The sequence below is a fragment of the Canis lupus genome, chromosome 8, assembly GCF_003254725.2.
Source record: "Canis lupus dingo isolate Sandy chromosome 8, ASM325472v2, whole genome shotgun sequence".
Classification (NCBI taxonomy): Eukaryota; Metazoa; Chordata; class Mammalia; order Carnivora; family Canidae; genus Canis; species Canis lupus.
The window spans coordinates 3065382-3072681 of record NC_064250.1 but is presented as its reverse complement, the minus strand read 5'-3'; the positions used below and the strand labels follow the sequence as shown (position 1 = coordinate 3072681).

Below are 7300 nucleotides of genomic sequence, written 5' to 3'. Positions count from 1 at the left end.
CATAGTCCAAGGCTTAAAAATTAAAACTATAATTTTCCTAGAAGAAGCAGAAAAGAGAACCTTGGAGTAGGCAGAGATTTCCTAGACAGGACACAAAAACACTAGTCATAAAAGAAAAATTTGATAAATAAGACTTCATCAAAATTTACTATGAAAAAAAAATTACTATGCTTACTCTTTGAAAGGCATTATTCGAAAAATTAAAAGGCAAGCATAGACTGGAAAAATAATCACAATACATATGTCCAATGAAAGATTTATATCTAAGATATGTAAACAACTCACTTTATAACTTAATAATTAAAAAAATAAAAAAACAAACAAAAAATAATTTAAAAAACAATCCAATGAAAATGGGCAAATGTTTTGAACAGACATTTCACAAAAGAAAATACCAAAAAGAACAGCCAAAAATCAGGGTGCCTGGGTGGCTCAGTCGAGTGAGCATTCAACTCTTGATCTCAAGGTTGTGAGTTCAAGCCCTCAGTTGAGCTCCACACTGGGCATGGAGCCTACTTAAAAAAAAAAAGAGAGAGAGAGAATAGCCAAAGTCACATAAAAAGAGACTCATAATCATTAGTTATTAAGGAAATGCAAAATAAAACCACAATGATATACTACCACGTACTACCAGAATTGCTGAAGTTAATTGATGGACAATTCCAGGTATTGGTTGGGTCTATGAACCAAGTAGAACTTTCATAAATTACTGCTAAGGAATGCAAAATGATACAATCACTTGGCAGATTCCTATAATATTAAATGTACACTTACTAAATGACCAAGCAATTCCATATCTAGCTATTTTTTCAAGAGAAATGAAAATATATATTCACAAAAGGACTTATACAGGAGTATTTATAGCAGTTTTATTCATAATAGCACCAAACTGGAAACAACTCAAATAGTCATTTGTGTGTGAATGGATGAATTTCAGTATATTCATACAATGGAATGCTACTCATCAATAAAAAGCAGTGGACTAGTGAAACACGAAACAACATGGGGGAACCTCAGAAACACTATACTAACCAAAAGAAGCCAGATACATAATTCAGTTGCATTATCTGAAGTTCTAGAACTGTGACACGAATCTAATGTGACAGCAGATTGGTGATTGCCTGGAACTGTGTGGGTGGGTGGGGGAGGGTAGAACTGACAGCAGAGAGGCCAGAGGGAATGTTTTGTGATGATAGAAATATTGTACATCTCTATTGTGTTGGTGGTTATCCAGGTGAATAACACTTATTAAAAACTCAATAAGCAATCCACTTAAATTTTATGTGTTATACATCAGTACATGTGACTTATAAGTGAAAAAAGTTTATAGAAGTCATTGCTCTGTCAAAATAGTGTATTTGCTTCAGTTCTCCATAAATTTCAAGTAAAAAAAAATTAATTCTGTGGGGGGATGTCTGGGTGGCTCAGCAGTTGAGCATCAACCTTTGGCTCAGGTCATGAGCCTTTGCCTTTGCCTTTGGCTCAGGTCATGATCCCATTGTCCTGAGGTGGACTCCTCAGGTTCCCCGCAGGGAGCCTACTTCTCCCTTTGCCTCTGTCTCTCTCTCTTTCATGAATAAATAAATAAATAAAATCTTTAAAAAATTAATTCTCTAGATAATTATTTTACTTTTTCACCTAGCATGGGTATTCATTCTTTGGTATCTTTGAGATATTTGGTGCCTTTGAGAGATATACATAAAGTGCTCTGGCAGTTCTGAGGAGAGACATTATTTCTAACTAAGAGAACACCAGGGATGGCTTCATGGAGGAAACCATTTTTAATCTTAGCCTTAGTTAATAGAAACAGAGAAAGAGAAAGAAAATGATGTGACATTCCAGGCAGAATGGACAATACAGCGAAGCAATATTGTCTTATAAAAATCCACTGTTCAGAGAGACTTCAAGTCTGCACTTCACTGTTTATTATATCATGTCTCTACATCAAACATCTATATGTAATTATCTGTCACCTTTAATTATATGTGGGTGATTTTTCCCTACGCAGAATGCTGTTTATGCTTAATCAGGAAATCTTTTAAAAGAGTCATCTATAGGAATACATTAACTTAAAAATTGGCACTAGCTATAACTAAATAATTCCTGCCATTACAAGAATTTATAGTACCGTGTAAAATGCCATTAATTTATTCAACAAAGTGTTTGTTGAGTGCCTGTTATGTACCTGGTACTGTTCTAGGCAATAAAAACCACTCTGTAATGAATGAAAAACCATTTTTGGTGGAGTATGATATCAGTAGTCCTATTTGGTCTTCCTTTAAAAAAGATATGTATTTTTACCTAAATATTGGTCTTCCATAATTTTTCTTTTATTCATTTTCCAGCACTAAACGCTCTAGATTTGTCGTCTAGATATGGAGAAAATACAGATGTATAACATGATTAAAGTACTTTAACAACGAGTATACAGTGAAGTGTTCAGTAACAGAATACAGATTGTGGGGGAAAAATTAACAACAGTCCAGGGAATTTCGTGGAAGAGGAAAATGGATGAGATTTTGGTTGGTGCTTCTAGGAAGGGGAGCAGCCTCGGACACAGCAGTGAGTATGGTATGGAGAAGACACTATGAAGACTGGTCTTCAATTGAGTTTATTTTATTATTATTTTTTTAATTTTTTAAAATTTATTTATGACCGTCACACAGAGAGAGAGAGAGAGAGAGGCAGAGACACAGGCAGAGGGAGAAGCAGGCTCCATGCACCGGGAGCCTGATGTGGGATTCGATCCCGGGTCTCCAGGATCGCGCCCTGGGCCAAAGGCAGGCGCCAAACCGCTGCGCCACCCAGGGATCCCTCAATTGAGTTTAAATCTGTAAATCTCTTTTTTTTTCTTTTTAAAAGATTTATTTGTTTTCAAGAGAGATAGAGCGTGAGCCTGCATGAGCAGAGGGAAAGGGCATAGGGAGAGGGAGAAGCAAGCTCTCTGATGAGCAAGGAGCTGGATATGGGGCTGGATCCCAGGATCCTGGGATCATGAATTGAGCTGAAAGCAGATGCCTAACTGACTAAACTACCCAAACACCCACCCCCAACCCCCATTTTTAAGTTAATGACCTCTTTAAAGATCTTATATTCAAATATAATTACGGGGTGAAATACTGGAGGATTAGAATTTCAACATACAAATTTTGGGGGGGACACAATTCAGGTTATAGCATTATTTTATTTTTATTTATTTATTTTTTATAGCATTATTTTAAAAATAATTATTATATTATTGGTGAGATCAGAAACAAAAAATGAGGGGCACCTGGCTGGCTCAGGTGGAACAGCATGTGACTCTTGATCTTAAGGTTGTGATTTTGAGCCCCATGTTGGGTAAAGAGATTACTAAAATAAATAAATAAACCTTAAAAATTCTTTAAAAAAAGAAAAAATGGGGTGAATATGAGTAGAGCAGATGTAGGTAACTGCAGAAAAATAGATTATTATTTTTTAAAAGATTTATTTATTTATTTATGATAGACAGAGGAGAGAGGCAGAGACACAGGAGGAGGGAGAAGCAGGCTCCATGCCGGGAGCCCGACGCGGGACTCGATCCCGGGACGCCAGGATCATGCCCTGGGCCAAAGGCAGGTGCCAAACCGCTGAGCCACCCAGGGATCCCCAGAAAAATAGATTAAATAAAAGAATGGAACTTAAATTATTATGTGCTGGGTATCGTGCTACATTGTGTTTACTATCCCACTAAATCATTGATTTTTTTTAAAGATTTTGTTTGTTTATTTATTTGACACAGAGAGAGCAGGGAGCCGGATGTGGGGCTTAATCCCAGGACCCTGGGACCATGACCTGAACTGAAGGTAGACACTCAACCGATTGAACCACCCAGGTGCCCTAAATCATTGATTTAAGCATTTATTTCAGGGACACTTGAGTGGCTCAGAGGTTGAGCGTCTGCTTTGGCTCAGGTGGTGATCCCGGGGTCCGGGGATCCAGTCCCGCATCAGGCTCCCTGTGAGGAGCCTGCTTCTCCCTCTGCCTGTGTCTCTGCTGCTCTCTCCTGTCTCTCATGAATAAATAAAATCTTTTAAAAAACACATTAATTTAATATGGCACCAATTTTGGGAAAATGTTGAATCTTGATAAGTTATGTGTTTTGGGTTTTATTGCACAGACATGAAGAATAGTTTGAAAGCAAGAAAATGACACAAGGAAGAGTAGTTTAGGAAGACTAGTAACAGAATGGAGCAGATTATTCCATTCCAAGGGTCAGTAAACTTAATCTATAAAGGGCTGGACAGTAAATATGCTAGTCTTTGTGGGCCATATGGTCTCTGTCATAAGTACTGAATTTTGTCATTACTGTGTGAAAGCAGTAAACAAATGAACACGGCAATGTTCCAATAAAACTACATGCAAAAACATACAAAATAGATATAGACCATTGGCCAATGTTTGCTGAACTGTGGAATAAGAAATAGTACTGGAAAGAGAAAGAAAGCAGTACTAAGACCAGTTAGGAGGAGATTATTGCAATAATCATATCTGCAGTGAGGAAGGCCTGAATTAATTTAGGCCAATGTGATGGAAAGAGACAGATACTGGAGACATCACAAGGGAAAAACACCATAGATCAGGTTGGGTCAAACACTGATTGGATGTGTTTCTTGAATACTCGGGATACTGCGCAGAAAAGCCAAGAAAACGGTGGTACTACTGACATGACTGGTTAAATTAGGGTGCTGGTCATTTGCCTGATTGCTTTCGGATCCTTCTCTGTTCTTAATCTCTTTGTCTTGTAGCACATGGCACTGCATTTCTTTGCCCTCTGGCTTCTGGACAGGTCTGCAATGGAAGTCATTGGTTGGAAGAGTGTAGAAAGAAAGGACAGAATCTGGTGTATTTCCTCCTCCCTTCTCTGCTTCCTGCATTATGTCTAGCAGCTGTATCTCCTTGGCCAGATAGCCTTTCTCTCCGTAATCCTGGTTCTCTCCATGGAGACCTTGGCATGATTCTAGTGCCCTCTGGATGCCCTTGGATTCTGGGCTCTAGTAACACCACCAGCTCTCATTGTCCTTCCAGCCTATGGCAGGGTGGCAGCTGGCTGCTGTTGTCAATTTCTGGATTGCTTTGCTGTTGGTCCCAGTCTGACTTCGTAGCCCTTCTATTGCCCATGTACCAATCAATTCCTTGTGGTACGATTTCTCTGACGTCCTTCCAGTGGTTTCTGTTTCCTGGCTGGATCCTAGCTAATATAGCTCAGAAAATGTGGCACTTTTCAAGTAATTATCTCCTAGCCCCAACCCTGACTGCTTTACGATGCTGGGGCGGGCAATCTACAAACTGCATTCCGCTTCAGCAGCTGGCTCCCTGTTCAACTCTGCCGATAAAGGGCACTGGGGGTAGACTGGAAGGCCAGAAGAGGGGGAAATGACTTGCTCCTAGTATGTTCCACGCGGGCTTGCTCTCAATTGCATTTGTGGTGAACAGCGTCCCAGCAGTGCTGCTTCATCCCAGCAGATGTTCTGGCGGAAGTGGAATCCAACTTTCTGTTTTCCTCTAACGCTTGCAGAACCAATCTTACCTTCCTGCTGAGACACTGGCACCAGTTGTCTGATGCTCCCTCCTCAGATATGTGAGCTTCAGTTCTGAGGGGGACTTCTCTAGGCTTCCAAGTTCTAATGACCTTGGCTTCTTCCCTTTGTTCCTTCAGGGTGGAGTGGCAGCTGCTTCTGCAGTTGCTACTTCTGTGAGACTTTAGAGCTCTCTTTTTACCCTTCGGGTTACATAGTTAACAACTTGAGATCTACTTAACAGTTCTTTATATTCCTCTCCAAGTAACTGCTGTGGTTTCTGGCTCTTGACTGGATCCTGACTTTTATAGAAGTTTTGGAAAGGTGTCAGCTTTGGTTTTGGATATAGTGAATTTGCAGCGACGGGGTGCTGCCAGTAGAGGTATCTTATTCTAGGATGGCAATATGGCTTTGGAGTTTCTTAAGCAGAGATGGGAGCTGAAAATGTTTTGTCACTGTCAGCACTGAGGTGATGACGGAAACTGTGAGACCTCTTGAATTCTCTGAGTGGTGTGGGGAGCCAAGAACAGATGGTTGACAGTGGTCTCATGTATACTCACAAAAAGCAACACAATTTCCAAAAAAATTACAAACTTGAAGATACGATGGTGATGTAATGCTAAAGCATTAATAAATGAAGCTCATACCTATATATATATATATATATATATATATATATATATATAATATCTTATTTATTTATTCATGAGAGATACAGAGAGAGGGAGAGGCAGAGACACAGGCAGAGGGAGAAGCAGGCTCCACACAGGGAGTCCGACGTGGGACTCGATCCCGGGTCTCCAGGATCCCACCCTGGACTCAAGGCAACGCTAAAGCGCTGAGACACTGGGGCTACCCTCATACCAATATATTTTTAGTGGGGAAGGTACTGTTGACTTCTTGCTCAGCCTGTGTTTCCAAGTCTATCCCAGTACTGGGGCTGCACTTACAAATGAAGCCTTGGTACTCTTGGAACTCTTCTTACTTTCCCTCCAAGATCTTTGGGAAAGCCCTCAGGTCACACTGGAGATAGTGACTTATCCTTCCATCTGTCTTTTGTTTTTTAAATTTTTATTTTTTTTCCATCTGTCTTTTGGTTCTGCAGAAAGTTTTTTGTTTTGTTTTGTTTTTGTTTTTTAAGATTTTACTTAATTATTCATTGAGACACAGAGAGAGGCAGAGACATAGGCAGAAGGAGAAGCAGGCTCCTGTGGAGAGCCTGATGGGGGACCTGAGCCAAAGGCAGACTCTCAATTACTGAGCCACCCTGGTGCCCCTGGTTCTGCAGAAGGTTATAAAAATTATGTGAAATTTTTATTATTCTCACGAACTGTGGCTTTTCCTATGACTTGATACTTTTTTCATGTCTTATCAATTTATTCAAACATCCAGTGAGTGCCTACCTTTTAGCTGTTCTGTGTTAGCTTTGGGTTCACAGTTGTTCCAAAACTTTTCTCTCCTCGGTCCCCTCTGAGTGCCCCTTAGTATCTGTACCTTCTTCTCCTTTGAAAGGGGCTCTTATCTCGTACTTTCCTGACAAAATAAATAAAAGATGTGAGATGAGCCTTTTAATCCTTTCTAAAATAAACTTGTGTCTGTTTCTCTTTCCTTATTTCAGATGAACTAAACTTCAGTTTAAACTATCCTTGTGGGATCCCTGGGTGGCGCAGCGGTTTGGTGCCTGCCTTTGGCCCAGGGCACGATCCTGGAGACCCTGGATCGAACCCCATGTCGGGCTCCCAGTGCATAGAGCCTGCTTCTCC

At 40.2% G+C, this 7300-nt stretch overlaps 1 long non-coding RNA gene across 1 annotated transcript; it reads left to right on the top strand.

Moving 5' to 3' along the window:
• Positions 1 to 1134: 1134 nt before the first annotated feature.
• On the top strand, positions 1135 to 3674 carry LOC112657057 (uncharacterized). The gene is made up of 3 exons (XR_003134839.2): positions 1135 to 1234; positions 2346 to 2562; positions 3487 to 3674. It is a non-coding gene; the product is annotated as an uncharacterized LOC112657057 (long non-coding RNA).
• The last annotated feature ends 3626 nt before the right edge of the window (positions 3675 to 7300 follow it).